We start from the raw sequence: 26,955 nt of genomic DNA on the forward strand, positions 1-26,955 counted from the left end.
CAAATAAAGAGTCTTTAGACCCACAAATCCCCTCCTTAGCTCAGCTCGGGAGAAGCCTGCCATGTCTATTCTGACCCCAGCAGAAGCCTGTATTTTGATTCTCCGGGGAGGCCACTGACTTGGTGGAGTCATGCTATCTTTGAACCCAAAACCTAGAGTGCATAAAACTAAACTGCCCAATACTAGGAGTTCGAGTGCAGGCACATGCCAAGACCCAAACTCTAACCATACACAGACATAACCCTAACCCTATACTTAATCCTAATGTTAACGTAACCATTAGACAAAACCCATCACTAATTGAAAACCAAACACAAACCCCAAGACCAAAACACATTCACTGAAACTTTCTGCCAACCCTCACCCTAAATCCTAAACCTATTCTAAACCCTTAAGACTGACCCCTACATTAAATCTAACCCTAACCTCTAACCCTAACCTTAACTTAATATACTCAAATCCTATTCCTAACCTTAACCTGTACCCTAACCTTAACCCAATACCAATCCTATCACATACCCCAAACTGTACTCTAACCTGTACCCTAAAACTAACTCCTAAACTACACCGTAAACCTATCTCTTACCTTTTTCCAAAACCATACCCTGACCCTGACCTGACCCTAATCCCTAACTAAACACTAACCCTAAACCTAGCACTAACCCCTATCCTAAACCTAACCCTCGCCCTAACCCTAAACATAGCATTTTACCCTAACCGCTAACCCTTACCCCTAACCCTAACTCACACCCTAACCCCTAACCCTAAATGGAAACCTAAGCCCAACCCTAACTGTAACCATAACCCTAACCCCACCTCCAAACCTCCTGCCCTAATCCCTAAAGCCTAAACCCTAAACCTAACTCTAAATCCTATCACTAACCCTAACCCCGTTCCCTAATCCCTAACACCCATCCTAACTCCTAACCACTGACCCTTACCCTTATCCCTCACCCTAACCTGTAATCCGTAACCATAAGCTTAATCACAAACACCTAACATCTAACCTAAGCCTAACCACCAACTGCCTCCCCTCCCCTGACCCTACCATTCATTCTACCCATTCACTTACCCTGTGGTTCTGAGTAGTCCCTTCTGATGTGGACTTGGCCCCCAACGGAGCCTCCAGAGTCCTCCAGGGGGTCCTGAGGAAGCAGGGCTCCTGTGAGTGCGGACGTGGCCCCACGTGTTCCTGAGTCATAGTCAGCGGGTCCTGAGGATGCTGGGTCTCCTGTCACTGTGGACTATGCCTCACATCCTCTGGAAGCCTCAAGCAGGTCCTCAGGTGGCCGGGGGCTCCTGTCAGCCTGGACATGGCCCCACATCCCCCAGAAAACTCACGGCGCATCCTGAGGAGGCTGTGGGCTCCTGTCAGCATAGACGCAGCCCCATATTTCCATAAGCCAAAGTCCAGGTCCTGTCAGGATTGACGTGGCCCCACATTTTCCTCAGCCTCACCATAAGACCTGAGGAGGCTGGGGGCTCCTGTCCGCATAGATGTGACCACAAATCTTCCAAAAACTTCACAGTGGGTCCTGAGGAGGCTGGAGACTCCTGTCAGTGTGGGTTGGCCACCCACATTTTTCTGAGGCCTCACCACAGGCCCTGACAAGGCTGGGGTCTTCTGTCCGCATGGACGTATCCCATATTTCCCCAAGTCAACACCGGGGGTCCTAAAGAAGTCAGCATCCTGTTGTGTAGATGTCACCCAACGTCCTCCCAAACATCACTGAGGGTTCTGAGGAGACCGGGGCTCCTGTCACCGTGAATGCGGACCCCAACTTCCAGAAGCCTCAACTTATGTCCTGAGGTGGCCCAGGGGCTCTTGTCAGCGTGGATGTGGGCCCATATCTTCCTGAAGACTCCCCGTGGGTCCTGAGTGGCCCAGGGGCTCTTTGCAGCCTGGATGCAAGCCCACAATTTCCTGAACCTGCGGCTCATCAGCGTGGACGCTTCCCCACGTCCTCCTCAGGCCTGCCACAGCACAGGCTTGCTCCTGTTATTGCAGGCAGATTAGGCGTACTGCCCATTCATGCCCCCTGGGTGGGGCCTGGGCTCGGGCGCCCCCTGTGGGACGCTCAGGCTTTGTAGGAGGCTGTGCAGGAGACAGCGGGCGCTTCAGGGACAGCACCTGCCTCCTTTCAGGCTCCAGCTGTGGCCTGTTAGCTTCGGAAACGTCTCACTGAAACGGAGCCCAACACCCGGCTTCCCCAGAAATACTAAAGGACAAGGAATTGGAGCCCACAGGACGCGAAATGAAATGTGGACCAGACTTTTACCACATTCCACAAAACTCACTCAACCCTCTTCCACTGTGGGCGGGACTGCGGGCTGGTGCAGCCACCCTGGAAACAGTTTGGAGGCTCCTCAGGAAGTTACAAATAGAGCCGCCCTGCGACCAGCAGGTGAAAGGCCTGAGCTCACTCCGAAGATACAGATACAGTGAGAATCGGGACACCTGCATGTCCTGATGTTCACAGTATCCGGGTCAACAGTAGCCACACTGTGGGAGGAGCCTCGGTGCCCTCAGGCAGATGATGGATAAAAAGGATGGGAGATAAATGATGGTCATAGAGAGAGGAATGGTATTCAGCTATCAAAGAGAAAGAAATCTTGCCATTTGCAATGACGTGGATAGAACTAGAGGGATCATGTTAAGTGAAATAAGTCAGTCAGGAAAGAGAATGACCCTGTGGTGTCATTCATAGGTGGGATTAAAGAAGCAAAGCATATAACAACTGTGAAGGGAAGGAAAAACAAGATGAAAACAGTTGCAGGAAATACAGACTCTTAATGATAGGAAACAAACTGAGGGTCGTTGGAGGCGGGGGGGAGGGTGGGTTAACAGGAGACCGGCATGAAGGAGGGCATGTGATGTCATGAGCACTGCTGTTATCTCCAACTGGTGAATCCCTGAATTCTTCCTCTGAAAGTATAATACACTATCCGTTAATTAATTGGGTTTAAATTAAATTAAGTTAAAAAATCAGTTGTATCAAAGCACATTTCCTTCTGGACTCTCTGTTTTGCTCATTCAGCTTATACTGGGACCACCCGCTGTGGGACTGGTTTGCCTACGTAGGCTCCATGCCTCGTCCATGGCCCAGCCCAGGGCTAGAACTCACCACCCCTAATATCGGGACAGGAGGTGTGGTCAGGAGTCGGATGCTTAACCAACGGAGCCAGGTGGGGGCCCAAAAACCACACTGCTTTATCCTGTGTCTCTGTGACATCATTTGAAATCGGAAAGTGCTGCATCCCGCTCTGTCCTGCTTCTCAAATACTGATTTGCTGTCCCGGGTCATTTGTGGGGGCGGATGGATGTTATGGATTTTTTTTTCCTACTTCTAAGACCTGCCACCATGATTTTGATAGGAATGACATTGAAACTGAGGGTGCCTACAGGAACTGTAGACATTTTCACAAGATGAGGCTCCCACCCCACGAGCCCAGGAAGGCCTCCCAGAGCCTGGTATGGCTCAGTGAACAAGTCTTGTGCTCCTTTGGTTCAGTCTCATTATTTATTCTCCTTGATGCTCCTGAGAAGGCCTTCACGTCCTTCCTTTCCTTCCTGAGTGCTCATTGTCGGGACACAGCAAGGCTACTCTGCTCTGTAGGGTCAGTTTGTGTCCGTGACTTTACTGAACTCACTCCTTAGTTCTAACACGTTTTGGTGGAGGCTCCTGGGTTTCCTGTTTCCAGTACCGCATTTTCAGCATATAGGGACAGTGTGACGTCCCCCTTCCAGGTGTGGAACCTTTGCTGTTTACAGCTTAATGTCCTAGAAAGCTCCACAATAGAATCAAAACTGAGCCCAGGCCAAGGGCAGGAAGCCCCTATTAGAATGAGAACAGAGCTCAATGCCCTTGAAGGCCACATATCAAAATGTAAACAGAACTCGAGGAATTCCTCTAGCCCTTCTGGAGGTCCCTGAGACAAGCCGTTAAAACTAAGCTAAAACCCACCTCGGGGTCCAAGTCCCTGCTCCGCTGTGTCGGGTATACTCGGACACCAGCTCGAGCTTATAAATAAACCATTGTGTGTTTGCTTCGGTGTGGGCTTCTTGGTGGTTTCTCGGATTCGCAATCTTGGGCACAACAGTCTGAGATAAAAAAACAAAACCAAAAGCAGCTCGGACGTAGGCAGAGTGAAAGCAGGATTCTGAGAAATGAGCTTGGGGGCTCTTCTGTGGAGGGCCTGCAGACTGGGGGTGGGATGATCAGCCCCAGACCCAGAGGACCCAGCATCCCCACCGGCATCATGCCAAACAGCGCTGAGTCTCAGGGAGCAGCACAGTGCCACCCGCTGGAGGCAAGAGTCACTGAAACCCACCCGGCCCCTGACCCTGCAGGTGCATCACCTAGGCAGATGTGCACCTGACAATCAGCACCATGGGCCATCCCCAGACCCCGCACAGACCACTCACTGCCAACAAGTTGTCGGACCACAGAGGCTGTAGAGATTCAGCACTGCCTGGAAAGTAGGGTCTAGCTTCCTTTGTAATTTGTGCTTTATTTTCATTTATTTTCTTTGATTCTATTTTATTAATTGCCTTATTTTAATTTTTATGTACGTACCATATATATTTCTTATTTTTACACTCATGGTACTTTAATTGTGTTTGTTATTTTGGGATTTAGAATCTTTTAACAAGGAGGCCAAAATAATCTGGTGTTTTTTTTTGGGGGGGGGGAGGGAAGTTGTTATTGTTTTTCTTGGTTTTTCTTTTTCTTCCTTCTTTCTTTTCTGGAAAAAATAATGAGATGTAGAAATTCAACTCCATAAAATAACATGAGGTAGTACTCACAGCCAGGAAGTCCATCAATACAAATATATGATGTCTAACTACAGTTTAAAACAATGATTATAAAGATAGCATCTGGGCTAGAAAAAGAGCACAAAAGAAAACTAGAGCATCCCTTACTGTAGAAATAAAAGAACTAAAATTTAGTCAGGCCAACGTTAAAAATGCTATAACTGAGATGCAGTCCCAAGTGGAAGCCTTAAAAACAACGAAAGTTATGGACCACAGAGACAGATTTAGGGAACTCAGCCACTTATTAAAACAATAACATTCATGTCATAGGAGACTCAGAAGATGAAGGGAGAGAAAAGGTGGGCCTTGCTCATCCATTAGAAACGACAAATACCCACCATTTGCTTCAACGTGGATGTAACTGGAAGGTATTATGCTGAGTGAAGTAAGTCAATTGGAGAAGGACAAACATTGTATGTTCTCATTCACTTGGGGAATATAAATAATAGTGAAAGGGAATATAGGGGAAGGGAGAAGAAATGTGTGGGAAATATCAGAAAGGGAGACAGAACATAAAGACTCCTAACTCTGAGAAACGAACTAGGGGTGATGGAAGGGGAGGAGGGCAGGGGTGGGTGTGAATGTGTGACGGGCACTGAGGGGGGCACTTGACGGGATGAGCACTGAGTGTTATTCTGTATGTTGGCAAATTGAACACCAATAAAAAGTAAATTTATTATTGAAAGAAAGAAAGAAAGAAAGAAGAAAGAAAGAAAGAAAGAAGAAAGAAAGAAAGAAAGAAAGAAAGAAAGAAAGAAAGAAAGAAAGAAAGAAAGAAAGAAAGAAAGAAATAGGGGCACCTGGGTGGCTCAGTCAGTTAAGCTTCTGCCTTAAGTCAGATCATGATCCAGATCCCAATGTAGGCTCCCTGTTCAGCAGGGAACCTGCTTCTCCCTGTCCATCTGCCCCTCTCACTCATGGTTTTTCTCTCCTCTCTCTCTCTCTCAAATAAATAAATAACATCTTTGAAAAAGAAAAAAAAAACAACACACAAGGAAGAGAAATTCTCCCATGTAGAAGAATTTCAAACAATTTGTGCAGACTTTCCACCCTCAAGTTGGTGAGCATAGCTTCCCACTCTTACGTGTGGAATACACATAGTAACTTCCCTCTACAAAATATATTATGAAAAACTTAAAATAATAATGATAATATAATGATAATAATAATAATAATAGGAAGAAGAAGAAGAAGAAGAAGAAGAAGAAGAAGAAGAAGAAGAAGAAGAAGAAGAAGAGAAGAAGAAGAAGAAGAAGAAGAAGAAGAATCACTTAACTACGGAGAAAGATGACAAACACTACCTCAGCAAGATGATCAGATCGATACCAAGACTGATAAATCATGTTGATAGTATCTATCCTTTATATGATATAATAAAAATGGCAGTATATCTCTGTATATAATCCACAAAAACACTTCAATCATGAGATAAACAACAGACATGTCTCAACTGAGGGAAATTTACAAAATTTCTACTCTACTTCTCAAAGTGTTCCAGTGCAACAACAACAAGGAAAGGCTGAAAGACTGTCACAATCCAGAGGAGCCTAAGAAAACAGGAGGACAAATGGAATGTCATATGAGGGGTGGTAACTTAGCAAAAACTAAGGAAATCTGAATAAAGTATCGTCTTTGGTTAATGCGAATATTTTAATATTGATTCATTAGCTAATATTTGTACCGTACTGATATAAGATATCAATCATTGGAGAAACTGAGTGCAAGTGCATGCAAATGCTCTGTACTATCTTCTCAATTTCCCTATAAATCTTTGTTTTTTTCCTAATAAATAAGATTTATTTTGAAAATTGACTTAAATGAATCAGGCTCCAAGTGTGAAGACATTTTAAGAATAGTTGAATTAACTTTTGCCTTATTCTTAAAGAGTTCCTTTGATGGAAACAAAGTAAGAATTTTATATCAGAAGGAAAGAAAAACACTTATGAACACGTATAATGCCTCCTCAACCTGAAAAGCAGGAACGATTAATAAATAGCAAAAATCAGATAAAAATACTTCTATTATAATAGACACCATATTGCAAGTGCATTTAAAATTAGCAATGCATAACATTTATTTCCTTGACATTTGTCTTCCAAAGAGTTCAAAGTGTTTCAGTGTCAGTTGAAACAGGGGAAGAATCTCAGGGAAGGATCCTTCACATAATAATAGGACCATTGGTAATAATGTCTCTCAGTTATTTCCAAATCCATAACGATGCATTTCCTGAGGAGTGACTGAGCTGTGAAGAAAGAGATGAGAAACCCTCATCCCTCTGAATTACTTGTGTCAGAATATTTTAACCATAGTACTACGGATAGTAAATTATCCTTATTAACAGGAAATACGTCTCACATTGGAATCTGAGCAATCAGATGGGCAGAGAAAAAAGGCTTTGACTGGCTCTTCATCTTTTAAAGATAAAGGAGAGCTTTTCTATGTATAAAGTCAGTTGTCAAGATAGCCTTAGGGAATGAGTCTGCAGCATCAAATCCCGATGCACAGCCGGTATGCCCGCACCCCAGGTCTTCCTGATCCCAAATCCCTGGGCCTGTCCCCCAACAGACCCTGCCAAGCTGAGGTCATTTGCAATTGCTCTCTCAGGAGCTCCGGGGAAGGGGGAAAGAGCTAGATAGGATGGGAGGGGACGCAAGGAGGCCAAGAAAATGAAGGTCTTTCCTCTTTAAGTTCAGGGTTCGAACAGGTCCATCCATCCCAGGCCCCTGTGAAGAAGAGGTAAAATTTACATTACTTCAGTTACAGGAAAAAAACAAAAGTTTGCAGCTTAATGTCCTAGAAAGCCCCACAATAGAATAAGAACTGAGCCCACCCCAAGGGCTGGAAGCGCCTATTAGAATGAGAACAGAGGTCAATGTCCTTGAAGGCCCCATATCAAAATGTAAACAGAACTTGAGGAATTACTCCAGCCCTTCTGGAGGTCCCTGAGACAAGTCCTAAAAACTAAGCAAAAACCCACCACGAGGTCCAAGTCCCTGCTCCTCTGTGTCGGGTGAACTTGGACGCAAACTCGAGTTTGGAAATCAACCCTTGTGGGTTTGCATCAGTGTCAGCTCCATAGTGGTTTCTCAGATTCACAATCTTGGGCACAACACCCCCATGTCCCCTCCCACCTGGGCTGAACCCCTATCCCCTCCCACCCAGGCTGACACTCAGTCACCTCCCCGCCCACAACAGCTGGGCACAGGCCCTCACACAGGTGTCACGGGCACGGTGGGCACTCCCGCCATGCCCGGCCTCCCAGAGGAAGGAAGGAGGTTTCGGCAGTACACACTCCCATGGTGGCCCCAGGGCTCCCTGCCCAGCACGGCAGCTCGTGAGAAGTCGGGGTCTGTTTCCCTGACGCCTGCTCCTCCTCCCCGGTTTTCCCACAGGAAATGAAGGAGGAGGCCCTGGTCTCCTCCAGGGACATCACGCAGGTAGACTTGGACGTCAACAGGACGTTCGGCAGCCACACCATATTTTGGGATGGCTAGGGGGTCGGGTGAGGCTGCTGGGCCAGGGGGATTCGGGGCCCTGAGGGAGGCCCGGGTCCTTCTGGGTAGGGAAAATGGGGCTTCTGAGGCCGGGGGAGCAATAGAAGCCAAAAACACACTGCTCCATGGTAGGATGCTGGGGATGACTCCCGTGCCCACACTCCCGATGCCTCGGGGATGAGGAGGCCAGAAGGATGGGGCCTTCAGGTGTTGCCATGGGAGCTGAACACCAAAGGGGAGAGGGACGGCCCCCTGAGAAGCAGGGGATGGGGTGGGGGACGTGGGGGGAGGAACCGGACCTGGTGGCCAGGCTGCATGGCCGCTGCTGGAGCAGGACAAACATCGATCCCATGAGGGTCAGACGGGTCAGAGTGACACCCACTCTCGATGCTTTATATTATTCTAAATTCTATGCATTTAATTTGAGACAATTTGCAATTTGAAAACATACATAGTATAATGATCCCCAGATAATGCTGCTGGTCCAGCCAGGGCAGGGGCAGGTGTCACTGCAAACCCCAGACTAGTCGCCTTTAACTGTAGACGTCTCCTTGTGCATCTTAGAGGAAGGAGATGCCCTGTGTCCGCAGGCCCCCCACGACATCCCCCTCATTCCCCACTCCCACACCATCCCCCTACATCATCATCCCCATTGGCATCCCACCTACACCATCCCCCTCAAACCCACACAGCCCCACACAATCCCCACTCACACTATACCCCAACACCATCACCCCTACACCATCCCCCACACTCCACCACCATCATAACTTTGCCCCCACACCATCCACCACCACACCATCGGCCCTCAGCAAGGACCCGGTGCAGTTGCCCCCTGTGGGACATGCTCAGCTTCCCCGGGTTTCTCTGGATACCCTGCTCCCATCAGAAGCCTGGGTGTCCCATAGAATGCCCAGGGGTTACAGGGAGGAGGGAAGACAGGGAATCCCCAACAGGGTGAGTACAGGTGAGTGGTGCAGAGGACCCACTGTGCCCTGCCTCCGCCCACTGTCCCTCATTTAGCGTACACACCCTGCACAGGACACCAGCCCCTAACCCATGGGGATCTGGGCTGGCCTGGCCCTGGGCTCTGTGAGGGTTGGGGTTGATTTGAGCCTCCGCCCCAGGCCCAACACAAAGACTAATGGGATCTAGCCCTCATGGCCCTGGCCAGCCCTGGATTCTGGCCCTGGGCTGAGCGAGCCCTCTCACAGCTGAATGTTGACTCCTGGACCCTGGGGTATGATGGTGGGCCCCACCCACACCCACACCAGGAGGCAGACTCCTCCAGGTGCTGGGGCACCAGGGAGCCCGAGGCCGGGGTCCAGCTGCCCTGTTGGGACCCAGCGCAGAAGCCCATGAGCTGCAGGTCCATGTCAGATCTGCTGTCCTCAGAACCATCTCTCAGACTGAAACCTCAGGACACACGCCCCCACCCAGAGTCCACATATGCTCCCAGGTGGGGGACTCCAGCACCCGCCCCCCAACCCATGTCATTCTTGCCCTCCCCTAAAGGACAGAAAGGTCTCCCTCCCCAGGGGAAGGCGTGCACCCTCAGCTCTGAGCCCGTTTGCTGTAGAAAGTCAATAAAGTGTTGTGGTGCGAAAATGCACAGCCAGCCCATTTCTGTGTCTCCCAGAACACTGTTCACGGGGCATGGAGAGAACCCCAGAGAGGAGGACGGGGTACCACCTAGGTCCCACCAGCCCCTGCAGGGGCACCGCCAGCAACACCCAGCTGACATCCCAACGTGCCTTCCACTGGACCAGATGCCGGGGTCAAGACGCAACAGACTTTACTGGGACTCAGGCTACGCCCCACGGGCCAGGAGGGCCTGGGACAGAGTGACAGTCAGGAAGCCTCAGGTCACCAGGGTCTGTGCAAAGCGACCCGGAGGTCTGTGCTCTCTCTGTCCAGGAGGCTGTGGCTGGCTGGGTGTGGGGCTCTTCCTCCCCTCACTGCATTCCCTTGACTGTGTGCCTGGGGCAGAGAGGGCCTGCAGGGCGGTCAGCATGGCCCTAGAAGGGATGTCAGGACAATAGGCCCTTGTGTTGTGCCCAACATTGTGAATCTGAGAAACCACTGAGGAGCCAACACCATTGCAAACTCCCAAGGATTTCTTTACAAGCTGGAGCTTGTGTCCAGGTGCACCCGACACAGCAGAGCAGGGACTTGGACCCCGAGACTAAAAGGCGTAGCAGCTTTATAGGGGCCAGTGGCCCATGGGATACGCAGAAAGTTGCACTGTCATGTCAGTTCACACGCAGGTGGCCGATTGAATTACACCTTACCCTATAGTATCCACTTGAGCTGGCCTATTACTTTGGTCGAATCGGCGCACAGATTTGGCGGGCACAAAGCGGGGTTACATTGTTATGAGCTGATTTCTGATTAGGGTGTGTTGAGCAGCCTGACTAGGGTGGGGCAGCGCCTTAAGCAACAATCAGGTCATGTCAGGGTCATAGGGGAAGTGGCGGGTGTAGCACAAAATGGAATCAGTCCTGCTCTGTGTGCTCAGGGGTAGGAAATTTTTGTTAAATTTCCTGGGTCCCACACTTGCAGCTCATGCACCTGGGCCACCCGCACCAGGTGGACTCAGCCTGCACACCTTGTGGTGCTGGATAACTCACACCAGCATATGGAGGACATCCTCCTCACCCTAGTGAGTAGGGGCTGGGTGAGCATGGGTCTCGGCCTGAAGCCAGGCAGCACAGCAGACTGAAGAACCCCAGCCCCATCCCCACCCCGACTCCCACACACAGGCAGCCCCAGGGCTCCCGCCATGGAAAACCGGCTCCTCAGGAGCTCCCCCCAGAGCGGCCCGAAGATCTGGCTCCCTGCTGGCGAGGTATCGGGGAGAATAGAAGCACCCGGCGCCTGGCAGGACCCACTGCAGGTCATGAGAATGTGGTTGAGCAGGAATTTCCAGCTCAGCTGACCCTCCAGCTGAAAGTCATTGCACCAGCGAGCACAGCGTTGGCCAGGAGACCCCAGCTAGCTGACCAGATCCAGCACCAGAAATGATGTTGTGCCAACCATTTCGGCATTTGGGTGACCCAGCCAGAGGATCCGATAGCTGCCCATGATAGCTGCATGTGATAGACACACACACACCCCAAAACCAACAAAAGGCAGAATCCCCCCAATGTTGTCAAAAAGTAGCCGGATGATTCCATATACGATGCTGTGGTCCCCAAAAGGATACATGGAAGATGGTATAAAGCACGACTGGAGAGGTGTCAGAGGTACGGAGATGTGCCTGGTGGGTTCCAACAAGAGGTGCAGAGGGGAAGGAAGCATCCTACAGGGGGGGGGGGGCCTCATTGGAAAGGACACCAGGTCCCTGTGAAGGCTACGGAGGGTGAAATCTGTCCTCCTCCCTTTCAGCTTCTGCATTTCCTCCTAAATGTCATTTTCCTCAATGAAAATAGCAAAAATTTATTTTATGTTTTTAAATTTCTTTTTACAGGTGTCCAATTCATATGAATTCTTTCTTCAGCAAGGGTGTCATTCAGGAAAGAAGGAGAGATAAAGATTTCCCAGACAGACAAAGTATAAAGGAGTTCATGACCACTAAACCAGTCCAGTAAGGAATTTTAAGAGGGATTCTTCTAGTGGGGGAATAAAAGAGACCAAAAACAACAAAGACTAGAAAGGACCAGAGAACGTCACCAGAAACACCAACTCTACCGGTAACACAAAGGCAATAAGTTCATATTTTTCAGTAATCACTCTGAATGCTGATAGAAAAATTGCTCCAATCAAAAGATATAGGGTATCAGAGTAGCTTAAAAAACAGGATCCGGGATGCCTGGGTGGCTCAGGGTTTGAGCCTCTGCCTTGGACTCAGTCTGTGATCCTGGAGTCTGGGATCCAGTCCCATATTGGGCTCCTGGTGGGGAGCATGCTTTTCTCTCTGCCTAATTTTCTGCCTCTCTCTCTCTCTCACACCCTCATAAATAAAATCGTTATTAAAAAAACAAAATCCATCTGTATGCTGCCAACAAGATGCTCACGTTAGACCTATAGACACCGGGAGATTGAAAGTCATGGGATGGAAAACCATCTATCACGGTAATGGATACCATACGAAAGCTGGAGGACCCATACTTATATCAGACTAACTAGATTTGAAACCAAACCCTGGGGGACACCTGGTGGGTCAGTGGTTGAGCATGTGCCTTCGGCGCAGGGTGTGATCCTGGGATCCCAGGACCGAGTCCCACATCGGCCTCCCTGTGTGGAGCCTGCCTCTCCTTCTGCCTATGTTTCTGCCTCTGCTGCTCTCTGTGTCTCTCATGAATAAATAAATAAAATATTTACATTTTGAAAAGAAAGAACAAATACTGTAAGAAGAGATGAAGAAGGGCATTATTTCATAATTAAAAAGACTATCAAGATGAAACAACTAAATATTTATGCTGCCAACATGGGGGTACCTAAATATAGAAACCAATTAACAACAAACTTACAGGAACTCACTGACAATAATACAATGACAGCGGATTTTCACACCCACTTATGGCAATGGACCGATCATCTATACAGAAAATCAACAAGGGAACAATAGCCTTGACACACTGGACCACAGGGACTCAACAGATATAGTCTGAACATTTCAACCTAAAGCAGAGTACACATTCCTTTCAAGTGCGCATGGGACATTCTCCAGAACAGATCATATCATGGGCCACAAATCAGCCCTAAACAGGTACAACAGGTACAAGAAGGTTGATATCACACCATGTACATTGTCGGACCACGACACTATGAAACTCGAAGTCGACAGTAAGAAAAAATTTGGACAGACCAAAAGTACGTTGAGTTTATGATCATCCTACTAGAGAATGGAGCAACCAGGAAATTAAAGACGAAATTTAAAACAAACGAAAATGAAAATATGTTTCTCCAAGCCTCTTGGATGCAGCAAAGGCAGTCCTAAGAGGGAAGTACATATCAATACAGGCCTACCTCAAGAAACAAGAAGTCTCCAATACACAGCCTAACCCTACACCTTAAGGACCTGGAAAAGGAATAGAAAACAAAGCCTAAAGCTTATAGAAGAGGGGAAAAATAGAGATGAGAGCAGAAATAAACAATACAGAATCAACGAAGCAGTAGAATGGAATAACGAAACAAAGAGATGGTTCTTCAAAATAATTAATAAATTGAATCAAGCCCTAGCCAGCCTTATCAACAAGAAAAGAGAAAAGACCTAAATAAATAAAATCACAAATGAGAGAAGAGAGATCACAATCAACACCAGAAAAATAAGACAACTATAAGAGAACACCATGAAAGATTATACGCTAACAAACTGGGAGACCTGGAAGAAATGGACAAATCCCTAGAAATGTCACACGAGGAAACCTAAATAGGAGGAAATAGAAAATGTGAACAGACATATAAAAGCAAAGGAATTGAATCAGCAAGGCACCTGGGTGCCTCAGTGGTTGAGCATCTGCTTTGGCTCAGGTCATGATCCCAGGGTCCTGGGGGATCACGTCCCACATCAGGCTCCCTGCATGGAGCCTCATTTTCCCTCTGCCTATACCTCTGCCTCCCTGTGTCTCTCATGAACACATAGATAAAATCTTTAAAAAAGAACAAAGAAAAAAAAGAGAGTGGTCCCAAATAAAATCACAAAGGAAAAGAGAAATAACAACCAACACTAGAGAAATACAAATGATTATAAGAGAACATTATGAAAAATTATATGCCAGCAACCAAGAACCTGGAAGAAATAGATCAATTCCTGGAAATATATGACATAGCAAAAATGAAGAAGGAAGAAATAAGAAACTTGAACAGATAACCAGCAAAGAATTTGAATCAGCATTCAAGGATCTCCCGACCGTAGATGCTTAGATCAATAGAGCAGAATGGAAATCCGAAACAAGATACAAACCTGTAACTCTATGATCCATTAATTGACAACAAGGCTGGAAGGAATATCCAAAGGCACAAAGACAGTCTCTTCAACAAACCCTAACCCTGACTGCAGGATAAGAACAAATGGCGTTGGGAAAACCAGGCAGCCACATGCAGAAGAATGAAACTGGACCACTTTCTTATACGATATATATAAAAAATGAATTCAAAATGGATGAAAGACCTAAATGTGAGACCTGAAACCATACAAAGAAGAAAAGATAGGCAGCAACATCTATGACATTGGCCATGGATCCTCTTTCTAGATATGCATCTGAGGTGAGGGAAACAAAAGCAAAAATACTATTGGGACTTCATCAAATTGAAAAGCTTCTGCAAGGTGAAGGAAACAACCAAAGCTAAAAGACAACATACAGGAGGAGGGGCAAGATGGCGGAAGAGTAGGGTCCCCAAGTCACCTGTACCCACCAAATTACCTAAGTAACCTTCAAATCATCCTGAAAATCTACGAATTCAGCCTGAGATTTAAAAAGAGACCAGATCGAATGCTACAGTATGAAAAGTTCGCGCATCTATCAAGGTAGGAAGATGGGGGAAAAGAAATAAAGAAACAAAGGGCATCCAAGGGGAGGGGTCCTGCAAAGAGCCAGGCTATGGCCACAGTGAGTGCCCCCCAGTCAGGAGAGCTCTGTCCCAGAGAAGCAGGAGCTGAACCAACCTTCCAGGGTGGAATTGGGCCCGCAGGGAGTCAGCACAGGACCTTGGAGGGCGGGGATGCCCTCGGGCTCCCTGGGACACTAACAGACACCTGCATTCCCAAGAGAGTCCACTGAGCTCACTAAGGGGTACACGGCACATGCATTGACCCTGGAGCAGCTCCAAGGGGCTCGGGCGGTGGCTCTGTGCTGAAGGGGCTGCACGAACCTGGGAGGGGCTTGGCGGTGGCGCCTAGGGAAGAGGAAAAGGCTCCGGGCAGAGGGGGCGGTGAGGCTCCAGGAGCAGCTCAGTGGGGCTGGGGAGGCGGTTTGGTGGAGAGGCGGCTGCACAGCCGGGAGCTCGAATCCAACAGTGCAGGCCCGGGGGACAGGACTCCGGTGCACAGCCCAGGATCTGGCCTCGCCCGAGACAGGCAGAGGCCGGGGGGGCCCAAGACCACAAGGACCCTCCTGCCCAGAGCTGAGCAGATCAGAGGCCCTGCCCCGGAGCCTCCTGGACCATCAGACTGCTCCGGAGTAACTGGGGGGGCTGAATCCAGGCTTCCAGAGCTGGCCTCTGCCACTGGGATTGTTCCTCCTGGGGCCTCACGGGGTTAACAACCCCCACTGAGCCCTGCACCAGGCAGGGGGCAGAGCAGCTCCCCAAAGGGCTAACACCTGAAAATCAGCATAACAAGCCACTCCCCCAGAAGACCAGCTAGACGGACAAGTTCCAGGGGAAGTCAAGGGACTTAAAGTATACAGAATAAGAAGATACTCCCCCCTGTTTTTTTTTTCATTTCTGATTGCTTCCCCCAACCTTTTCCCCCTTTCTTTCTTTTTCTTTCTCTTTTTATTCTCTTTTTTCCTTCTTTCTTCCTTTATTCTTTTTTCTCTTTCTCTTTCTCTTTTCTTTCCTTCTTTCTCTCCTCTATTTTTCTCCTTTTCCCAACACAACTTGTTTTTGGCCACTGTGCACTGAGCAAAATGACTAGAAGGAAAACCTCACCTCAAAAGAAAGAATCAGAAACAGTCCTCTCTCCCACAGAGTTACAAAATCTGGATTACAATTCAATGTCAGAAAGCCAATTCAGAAGCACTATTATACAGCTACTGGTGGCTCTAGAAAAAAGCATAAAGGACTCAATAGACTCATGACTGCAGAATTTAGATCCAATCAGGCAGAAAGTAAAAATCAATTGAATGAGATGCAATCCAAACTAGAAGTCCTAACGACAAGGGTTAACGAGGTGGAAGAACAAGTGAGTGACATAGAAGACAAGTTGATGGCAAAGAGGGAAACTGAGGAAAAAGAGACAGACAATTAAAAGACCAGAAAGACAGATTAAGGGAAATAAACGACAGCCTGAGGAAGAAAACCCTACGTTTAATTGGGGTTCCCGAGGGCGTCGAAATGGACAGAGGTCCAGAATATGTATTTGAACAAATCCTACCTGAAAACTTTCCTAATCTGGGAAGGGAAACAGGCATTAGATCCAGGAAATAGAGAGATCCCCCCCCTAAAATAAATAAAAACCGTCCAACACCTCCACATTTAATAGTGAAGTTTGCAAATTCCAAAGATAAAGAAAAGATCCTTAAAGCAGCAAGAGACAAGAAATCCCTGACCTTTATGGGGAGGAGCATTAGGGTCACAGAAGACCTCTCCACAGCGACCTGGCAGGCAAGAAAGGGCTGGCAGGATATATTCAGGATCCTAAATGAGAAGAACATGCAACCAAGAATACTTTATCCAACAAGGATCTCATTCAAAATGGAAGGAGAGATAAAGAGCTTCCAAGACAGGCAGGAACTGAAAGAATAAGTGACCTCCAAACGAGCTCTGCAAGAAATTTTAAGGGGGACTCTTAAAATTCCCCTTTAAGAAGAAGTTCAGTGGAACAATCCACAAAAACAAGGGCTGAATAGATATAATGATGACACTAAACTCATATCTGTTGATAGTAACTCTGAATGTGAACGGGCTTAATGACCCCATCAAAAGGCGCAGGGTTTCAGACTGGATAAAAAAGCAGGACCCATCAATTTGCTGTCTAAAAGAGACTCACTTTAGACAGAAGGACACCTACAGCCTGAAAATAAATGTTTGGAGAACCATTTACCATTCAAATGGTCCTCAAAAGAAAGCAGGGGTAGCCATCCTTATATCAGATAAACTAAAATTTACCCCGAAGACTGTAGTGAGAGATGAAGAGGGACAGTAAATCATACTTAAAGGATCTATCCAACAAGAGGACTTAACAATCCTCAATATATTGCCCCATATGTGAGAGCTGCCAAATATTTAAAACAATTAATAACCAAAGTGAAGAAATACTTAGATAATAATACACTTACACTTGGTGACTTCTATCTAGTTCTTTCTACCCTCGATAGGTCTTCTAAGCACAACATCTCCAAAGAAACGAGAGCTTTAAATGATACACTGGACCAAATGGATTTCACAGAAATCTAAAACTTTACATCCAAACTCAACTGAATATACATTCTTCTCAAGTGCACATGGAACTTTCTCCAGAATCGACCACATACTGGGGCACAAATCGGGTCTGAACCGATACCAAAAGATTGGGATTGTCCCCTGCATATACTCAGACCATAATGCCTTGAAAGTAGAACTAAGGTATCCCTGAGTGGCGCAGCAGTTTGGCGCCTGCCTTTGGCCCAGGGCGTGAATCTGGAGACCCGGGATTGAATCCCACGTCGGGCTTCCGGTGCTAGAAGCCTGCTTCTCCCTCTGCCCGTGTCTCTGCCTCTCTTTCTCTCTCACTGTGTGACTATCATAAATTAAAAAAAATAATAAAATAATGAAAAAACGAAATTAGAACTAAATCACAGCAAGAAGTTTAGAAGGAGCTCAAACACGTGGAGGTGAAGGATCATCCTGCTAAAAGACGAAAGGGTCAACCAGGAAATTAAGGAAGGATTAAAAAGATTCATGGAAACTAATGAGAATGAACATACAACCGTTCAAAATCTTTGGGATGCAGCAAAAGCAGTCCTAAGGGGGAAATACATCACAATACGAACAGGTGCAGCCAATGTGGAAAACACTGTGGAGGGTCCTCGAGAAGTTAAAAAAAGGGGATCCCTGGGTGGTGCAGTGGTTTGGCACCTGCCTTTGGCCCATGTCGCGATCCTGGAGACCCGGGATGGAATCCCATGTCGGACTCACAGTGCATGGAGCCTACTTCTACCTCTGCCTGTGTCTCTGCCTCTCTCTCTGTGACTATCAAAAAAAATTTATAAAAGATGTTAAAAATAGAGCTACCCTATGATTCCAAAATTGCAGAGCTAGGTATTTACCCCGAGGATACAAAAGTCGTTTAGTAGTTTCAAAGAGGGACACGCAGTCCAGTGTTTGTAGCAGCATTATCAACAAGAGCCAAACTGTGGATACAGCCCAGATGTCCATCGACTGATGAATGGGCAGAGACGATGTGGTAAATATACCGACTGCGACATCACAGGGTCATCAGAAGGGATGAAATGAAGCCATTTACAATGACGTAGGAGAAGTGGAAAGGACTTATGCTAAATGAACTCAGTCAGAGAAAGACAGATACCAAATACCATACAATTGCATTCACATGTGAATTTTAAGAAACCAAACAAACTGGCAAAGGGGCAGAGGGGGGGATGAGAGAAGCAAACAAAAAAAAAACACACTCTTAACCACAGAGAATAAACTAATAAATACCAGAGATATGTGGGGGGGATGGGGAATCAGGGGATGGGGATAGTGGAGGACAGCTGTGACCAGTACCAGGCGTTCTATCCAAGGGTTGAATCACTATGTGGTAAACCTGAAACTATATCATACTGTGTTAGAAACAGTAATTCAAGTAAAACTTTAAAATAATAATTGGTAGTATTGATGAAATATGTGTGCACTAGAGATAAAATCAGAAAGGCAACTGAAAATCCAAATAGTCTTTAGAGCCTCAAATCCCCTCCTTAGCTCAGCTCGGCAGAATCCTGCCATGTATATTCTGACCCCAACGGAAGCCTGTATTTTGATTCTCTGGGGAGGCCACTGACTTGGTGGAGTCAGGCTATCTTTGAACCCAAAACCTAAATAGAGTGCATAAATCTAAACTGCACAAGATACTAGGAGTCCCCATGGAGGCACATGCCAAGACCCAAACTCTAACCATACACAGACATAACCCTAACCCTACACTTAATCATAATGTTAACCTAACCCTTAAACAAGACCCATCACTAATCGAAAACCAAACACAAACCCCAAGACCAGAACACATTCACTGAACCTTCCTGCCAACCCTCACGCTAACTCTTACTCCTATTATGAACCCCTCACCCTGACCCCTAACTTAAATCTGACCCGAACACTAACCTCTAACCCTAACCTTAAAATAAGGTATTCAAATCCTATTCCTAACCTTAACCTGTACCCTAACCTTAACCCTCTAATACTAATCCTATCTCATACCCCAAACTGTACCCTAACCCGTACCCTAAAACCAACCCCTAACCCACTCCCTAACCCTATATCTTACCCTTTTCCAAAACCGTACCCTGACCCTGACCTGACCCTAACCCTAACCCCTAACCAAACACTAACCCTAACCCTAGCCCTAACCCCTATCCTAATCCTAACCCTCACCCTAACCCTAAACCTAGCACTAACTTTAACTCTAACTCTTAACTCTAACCCCTAACCCTAACTCACACCCTAACCCCTAACCCTAACTGCAAACCTAAGCCCAACACTAACTCTAACCATAACCCTAAACCCAACTCCAAAACTCGTGCCCTAATCCCTAAAGCCTAAACCCTAACCTAACTCTAAATCCTATCCCTACCCCTAACCCACATCCTAACTCCTAGCCACTGACCCTTACCCTTATCCTCACCCTAACCTCTAATCCATAACCATAAGCATAATCACTAATACCTAACATCTAACCTAAGGCTAACCACCAACTGCCTCCCCTCCCCTGACCCTACCATTCATTCTACCCATTCACTTACCCTGTGGTTCAGAGGAGTCCGTTCTGATATGGACGTGGCCCCCAACGGCGCATCCAGAGTCCTCCAGGGGGTCCTGAGGAAGCCAGGCTCCTGTGAGTGCGGACATGGCCCCACGTGTTCCTGTGTCATAGTCAGTGGGTCTAGAGGACGCCGTGTCTCCTGTCACTGTGGACTATGCCTCACATCCTCTGGAAGCCTCACAGCAAGTCCTCAGGAGGCCAGGGGCTCCTGTCAGCCTAGACATGGCCTCACATCCCCCAGAAAACTCACTGTGGGTCCTGATGAAGCTGTGGGATCCTGTCAGCATAGACCCAGCCCCATATTTCCCGAAGCCAAAGTGCAGGTCCTGAGGAGGACGGGGGTCCTGTCAGTGTTCACGAGGCCCCACATTTTCCTCAAGCCTCACCATAAGACCTGAGGAGGCTGGGGGCTCCTGTCAGCATTGACAGGGCTCCAAATCTTCCCAAAACTTCACAGTGTGTCCTGAGGAGGCCGGAGGTTCCTGTCAGTGTGCATGCGGCACCCACATCTTTCTGAAGCCTCACCAGAGGCCCTGACAAGGCTGGGGTCTTCTGTCCACATGGATGCATACCCATATTTCCCAAAGACTAGACCAGGGGTCCTGAGGAAGTCAGCGTCCTTTTGTGTGGACATGACCACACGTACTACCAAAATGTCACTGAGGGCACTGAGGAGGCCGTGGCTCCTGTCACTCTGAATGCGGCTCCCAGCTGCCAGAAGGCTCAACTTATATCCTGAGGGGCCTGGGAGTTTCTGCCAGAGTGGACGCGGTGCCACATCTTCCTGAACCCTCCCCGTGGGTCCTGAGGTGGCCCAGGGGCTCCTGTCAGCGTGGATGCGGGCCCACAATATCCTGAAGCCTCCCCGCGGGTCCTGAGGTAGCTCAGGGTTTCCTATCAGGGTGTATGCGGGCCAACATCTTCCTGAAGCCTCACCGAGGGTCCTGAGAGGACCGGTACTCCTGTCAGCATGAACACGGCCCAATATCCCCCTTTAGACTCCCTGCACGTTCCTGAGGAGGCTGTGGCTCATCAGGGTGGATGCGTCCCCATGTCTTCATCAGGCTTCCCCAGCACAGGCTGGCTCCTATTAGTGCAGGCAGATGAGGCCTACTGCACATGCGTGCACCCTGGGTGAGGCCTGGGCTTGGGCGCCCCCTTTGCGATGCTAGGCGCTGCAGGAGGCTGTGCAGGAGGCGGCTTGCTGGTGCAGGGGGCCGCACCTGCCTCCTTCCAGGCTCCAGCTGTGGCCTGTTAGCATTGGAAACGTCTCACTGAAAAGGAGCCCAACACCCGGCTTCCCCAGAAATACTTAAGGACAAGGAATTGGAGCCCACAGACTGCAAAATGAAATGTGGACCAGACTTTAGCAAGTCCTGCAAAATTCACTCAACTCCCTTCCACTGTGGGCGGGACTGCGGGCTGGTGCAGCCACCCTGGAAACAGTGTGGAGGCTCCTCAGGAAGTTACAAATACAGACGCCCTGCGACCAGCAGGTGCAGGGCCTGGAGCTGACTCCGAAGATACAGATACAATGAGACTCAGGGCACCTGCACCCCAATGTCCACAACAGCCAGGTCCACAGTAGCCACACTGTGTGAGGTATTTCGGTTCCCTCAGGCAGATGATGAATAAAGAGGATGGGAGATAGATGATGGTCATAGAGAGAGGAATGGTGCTCAGGTACCAAAGAGAAGGAAATCTTGCCCTTTGCAATGACGCGGATAGAACTAGAGCAATCATGTTAAGTGAAATAAGTCAGTCGGGAAAGAGAATAACTGTGGGGTGTCATTCATAGGTGGAATTAAAGAAGCAAAGCAGATGAACATCTGTGAAGGGAAGGAAAAACAAATAAGATGAAAACAGATGCAGGAAATACAGACTCTTAATTATAGGAAACAAACTGAGGGTCGCTGGAGGGTAGGGGCCGGGTGAGGGGATCACAGGGGACCGGCATGAAGGAGGGCACGTGATGTCACATGCACTGCTGTTATCTCCAACTGGTGAATCCCTGAATTCTTCCTCTGAAAGTATAATACACTATCTGTTAATTAATTGGGTTGAAATTAAATTAAGTTAAAAAAATCAGCTGTATCAGAGCACAATTCCTTCTAGAATCTCTGTTCTGCTCCTTCAGCTTATGCCGGGACCACCCACCTTGAGTCTGGTTTGTTTAAGTAGGCTACACGCCTCATCCATGGCCCAGCCCACGGCTAGAACTCAGGACCCCGAGATCAGGACGGGAGGTGAGGTCAGGTGTCGAATGCTTAACTGACAGCCAGCCGGGGGCGCGAGAACAACACTGCTATATCCTGTGTCTCTGTGACATCGTTTGAAATAGGAAAGTGCCATGTCCCTCTCTGGCCTGCTCCTCCAATACTGATTTGTTGTCCGGGGTCATTTTGGGGGGCGGATGGATGTTATGGTTCTTTTTTTTCCTATTTCTAAGATCTGCGACCATGATTTTGATTGGAATGACATTGAAACTGAGGGTGGCCTCAGGAACTGTGGACATTTTCACAAGATGAGGCTCCCACCCCCGAGCCCAGGAAGGCCTCCCAGAGCCTGGTATGGCTCAGTGCACAAGTCTTGTGCTCCTTTGTTTCTGTCTCATTATTTATTCTCTGTGATGTTCCTGAGAAGGGAGTCACGTCCTTCATTTCCTTCCTGAGTGCTCATTGTCGGGATACAGCAAGGCTATTCTGCTCTGTAGGGTCAGTTTGTGTCCCCTGACTTTACTGAACTCACTCCTTAGTTCTAACAGGCTTGATGGAGGCTTTCGACTTTCCTGTTTCTAGTACCACGTCTTCAGCATACAGGGACAGTGTGAGTTCCCCTTCCAGTTTTGGAATCTTTGCTGTTTACAGCTTAATGTCCTAGAAAGCCTGACAATAGAATAAAAACTGAGTCCAGGCAAAGGGCAGGAAGCCCTATTAGAATGAGAACAGAGCTCAATGCCCTAGAAGGCCCCATATCAAAATGTAAAACCATCCAGGCCCCAAACAGCCCCTGCAGGGGCGCCGCCAGGTACACACAGCTGACGTCTCCACGTGCCTTCCAGGGGCGGCCAGATGCCAGGGTCAGGACCCACAGACTTTCCTGGGACTCAGGCTCTGCCCACTGGGCCAGGAGGGGCTGAGACAGAGTGACAGCCAGGGAGCTTCAGGTCACCAGGGTCTGTGCACAGCGACCTGGGAGGTCTGTGCTCCCTCTGTCCTGATGAACGAGGATGGCCGAGTTCCGGGGCACTTATTCCCCTCCCCGCATCCCCGTGCCTGTGTGCCTGGGGCACAGAGGGCCTGTGGGGCGGTCAGCGTGGCCCTGGAAGGGATGCCAGGACACCAGGCCCTGGTGTTGTGCCCAAGATTGTAAATCAGGGGAACCACCAAGGAGCCCACATGGATGGAAACTCCCGAGGGTTTCTTTACAAGCTGGAGCTTGGGTCTAATTGCACCCAACACAGCGGAGCAGGGACGTGGATCCCGAGACTAAGAGGCATAGCAGCTTTATAGGGGCCAGTGGCACATGGGATTCGCAGAAAGTTGCACGATCATGCCGGTCCACAAGCTGGTGGCTGATTGAATTATACCTTACCCTATAGTATCCAATTGAGCTGGCCTATTACTTTGGTCAGAATCGTCCCACAGTTTTGGGGGACACAAAGCAGGGTTACATTATTATAAGCCAATTTCCGATTAGGGTGTGCCCAGCGGCCTGACTAGGGTGGGGCAGCACCTTAAGCAATAAGCAGGTCATGTTGGGGTCATAGGGGAGATGGCGGGTGTAGCACAAAATGGAATCAGTTCTGCCCTGCTTGTCCAGGAGTAGGGGATTTTTGTTAACTTTCCTGGGTACCACACTTGCAGCTCATGCACCTCGGCTACCCTGACCAGGTGGACTCATCCTGCACACCTTGTGGTGCTGGATCTCTCACACCAGCGTGTGGAGGGCACCCTCCTTGCCCTAGTGAGTAGGGGCTGGGTGAGCATGGAGCTCGCCACAAGGCCAGGCAGCACAGGGGACCGAGAACCCCAGCCCTCAACCCAAATCGACTCCCACACACAGGCAGCAACAGGGCTCTCCGCCATGGGCAGCTCCTCAGGATCTCCCCCAGGCAGCACTGAGGTCTGGCTCCCTGATGGAGAGGCATCTGGGAGAAGAGAAGCAGCCTGTGCTCAGCGGGACCCCCTGCTGGACATGTGAATTTGGCTGAGTCGGAACTTCAAGCTCAGCTGACCCTCCAGAGGAAAGTCACTGCAGGAGCGAGCCCCAAGTAAGCAAGGAGAACCCAGCTATCTGCCCAGCGCCAGCACCAGAAATGATGTTGTGCCAACCGTTTCGGCATTTGGGTGACCCAGCCAGAGGATCAGATACCTGCACGTGATATCTGCATGTGATAGACACACACACAACCCAAAATCAACAAAACTCGGAATCCCCCAATGTTGTCAAACAGCAGTCGGATGGTTACGTACAGGACGCTGTGGTTCCCAATAGGATACATGGAAGACGCTATAAACCATGACTGCAGAGGTACTGGAGGCACGGAGATGTGCCTGCTGGGTTTCAAAAAGGAGCACAGAGAGGTTGGAAGCATCCTACGGACGGGGTGCCCCTCCTAAGAAAGGACACCAGGTCCCTGTGAAGGCTACAGATGGTGAAATCTGTCCTCCTCTCTTTCAGCTTCTGGTTTTCCTCCTCTTTTGTTCTTCCTAATTCTAGTTTAGCCTCCACCCTGCATCCAAGACAATGACCAAAGAGGCTTCGTTATGACATCGCGTCCTAAAGGAGGCCGAGCTCTGGCTACCGGGTTCAGAAATGGTCATTGCCTAGGTGTATGCTGATCCCCCGAAGTCGTGGCTTCACGGCTCTTCTCTCCCTGCAGAACGAGGGGAACCACAGGTCTTACAATGAAAGACGCCCACTTACACTGAGGCAGGACTATCCCTTGTGGAGGACGTCATCTGGGCTAAGTAGTACAAGCGGGGCGATCAAGAATAGATCGCAGGTGAGACATAAGCAAACACTTACCTTTGATGTCATGCTTTATTTGTTCATCCATTTATTATTTTTTTTAATTTTTTATTTATTTATGATAGTCACAGAGAGAGAGAGAGAGAGAGAGAGAGAGAGAGAGAGGCAGAGACACAGAGGGAGAAACAGGCTCCATGCAACGGGAGCTCGATGTGGGATTCGATCCCGGGTCTCCAGGATCGCGCCCTGGGCCAAAGGCAGGCGCTAAACTGCTGCGCCATCCAGGGATCCCCATTTATTATTTGTTAAATATTTTCATTTCATGTCCTCTCTATACCCAACATGGAGTTCAAACTCACAACCCTGAGATCAAGATCCCCCAACCAGGCCAGCCAGGTACCCCACTGCCATGTTTCATAACTCTTTGCTTCCTTGCCTATCTCTGCATCGAACTGGATTAAGTCCTGGATGGGAAGCTTTAGTTACCTCCGAATCCTAGAACGTTCTCACTGTATCCCAATCCTAGATTTACATTTACCATTGAATAGCACTTTAAATAAATAGTAAAATAACTACTACAGTAAAGGAAATTATCAACTTTTCACGTGTGTGTGCCCTGCTCCCTGGGCTCCCAGGGAAGCTATGGTTTCTTTCACATTGATCAGGTCCAAATGACTCCACCACACCTCAAAGCGTGGGCTCAGTTTCATCCCTGACACATGCAAGACCCCTGCTTCAATTAACATGTATCAATCAATCAAAGAGAGCCTGACCGGCTCAGTGTGGTTCGTAAGAACATGGGACTCTTGTTCTTGGGGTAGCAAGTTCAAGACCCATGTTGGCTGTAGAGATTACAGAAAAATAAAATCTTAAAAAAATCAATCAGTTGATCTTGGAGAGACATAGCCCCGTATCCCATAAGGGTAGAGAGCCAACTGACGAATCTAGTCACAATATCATAAGCAGCAGTGCACAAAAATTGAACTTTCAGAAGTCTCCTAGAGTGGGGGACACACCAGCCTTAAGGTGTTCAGGTGGAGAAGTGGGGGGCAGTCCCTGGAGCAATAGGGTGGGCTCAGGATCCCAGGGGTCCCAAGGATGGTGGCGCCAACTGTTCCCAGGCACAGGAGCAGGAACCCGGCTGAGAGCAGTGGGGCTCGGGCCAGCTGTCTGCCCTGTGTGGCCATAAGCTGCAAACCCCTGTGCAGTCATGGGGCCCAGTTCCTGGGACAGACCAGCAAAGGCCAGGAGTGCGAGGACACCCTCCCAGGCAGGAAGAGAACAGGTCTCCACCAGGGCAGCCCCTAAAATTTGGAGTTTTAAACTTCAGTCACTTGTCTGTGGGGAGGCTGAGAAAATTGAGGCCGTTCCACTTTAAATTCACGGTTAGCACAAGTACTGCCATCCCAGGACCCTGTGTATAAGAGCTAAAATTTACATTACTTCAGTTACAGGAAAAAAAGAAAAAAAATCTTACAGCTTAAGGTCCCAGAAAGCCCCATATTAGAATGAGAACAAAGCTCAATGCCCTTGAAGGCCTCATATCAAAATGTAAACAGAACTTGAGGAATTGCTCCAGCCCTTCTGGAGGACCCTGAGACCAGCCCTTAAAACTAAGCTAAAACCCACCTCGGGGTCCAAGTCCCTGCTCCGCTGTGTGGGCTATACTTGGACCCAAGCTCGAGTTTGTAAATCAACCCTCGTGTGTTTGCATCGGTGTCGGCCTGGACAATCTTGGGCACAACACCCCCAAGTTTTGGGCACTTGCAGTCTTGGGCAGAACACCCCCAAGTCCCCTCCCCACCTGGGCTGATACCCTGTCCCCTCCCACCCAGGCTGACCCTCAGGCACCTCCCGCCCACAGCGGCTCACAAGAGCCCATCACAGAGGTCCCACAGCCACGGTCGGCACTCTGGCCATCCCCGGCCTCCCAGGAGAAGAAAGGAGGTTTCAGCAGGACACACTCCTATGGTGGCCCCAGGGCTCCCTGCCCAGGATGGCAGCTGGTGACTGGCCGGTGTCTGTGTCCCTGACGCCGGCTCCTC

General features: G+C 48.6%; 1 long non-coding RNA gene across 2 annotated transcripts; it reads right to left on the bottom strand.

Moving 5' to 3' along the window:
* Window positions 1-2,834: 2,834 nt before the first annotated feature.
* On the bottom strand, window positions 2,835-26,557 carry LOC119878353. Of its 2 annotated transcripts, XR_005386802.1 has the most exons (4): window positions 26,540-26,557; window positions 19,917-19,989; window positions 3,966-4,102; window positions 2,835-2,926 (listed from the first exon to the last, which is right to left on the bottom strand). It is a non-coding gene; the product is annotated as an uncharacterized LOC119878353 (long non-coding RNA). The 2 variants fall into 2 exon arrangements; XR_005386801.1 differs by lacking the exon at window positions 2,835-2,926 and having other exon boundaries at window positions 3,880-4,102.
* Between the last annotated feature and the right edge of the window lie 398 nt (window positions 26,558-26,955).

This window comes from Canis lupus, unplaced genomic scaffold, assembly GCF_011100685.1.
Source record: "Canis lupus familiaris isolate Mischka breed German Shepherd unplaced genomic scaffold, alternate assembly UU_Cfam_GSD_1.0 chrUn_S1539H1726, whole genome shotgun sequence".
Lineage (NCBI taxonomy): Eukaryota > Metazoa > Chordata > Mammalia > Carnivora > Canidae > Canis > Canis lupus.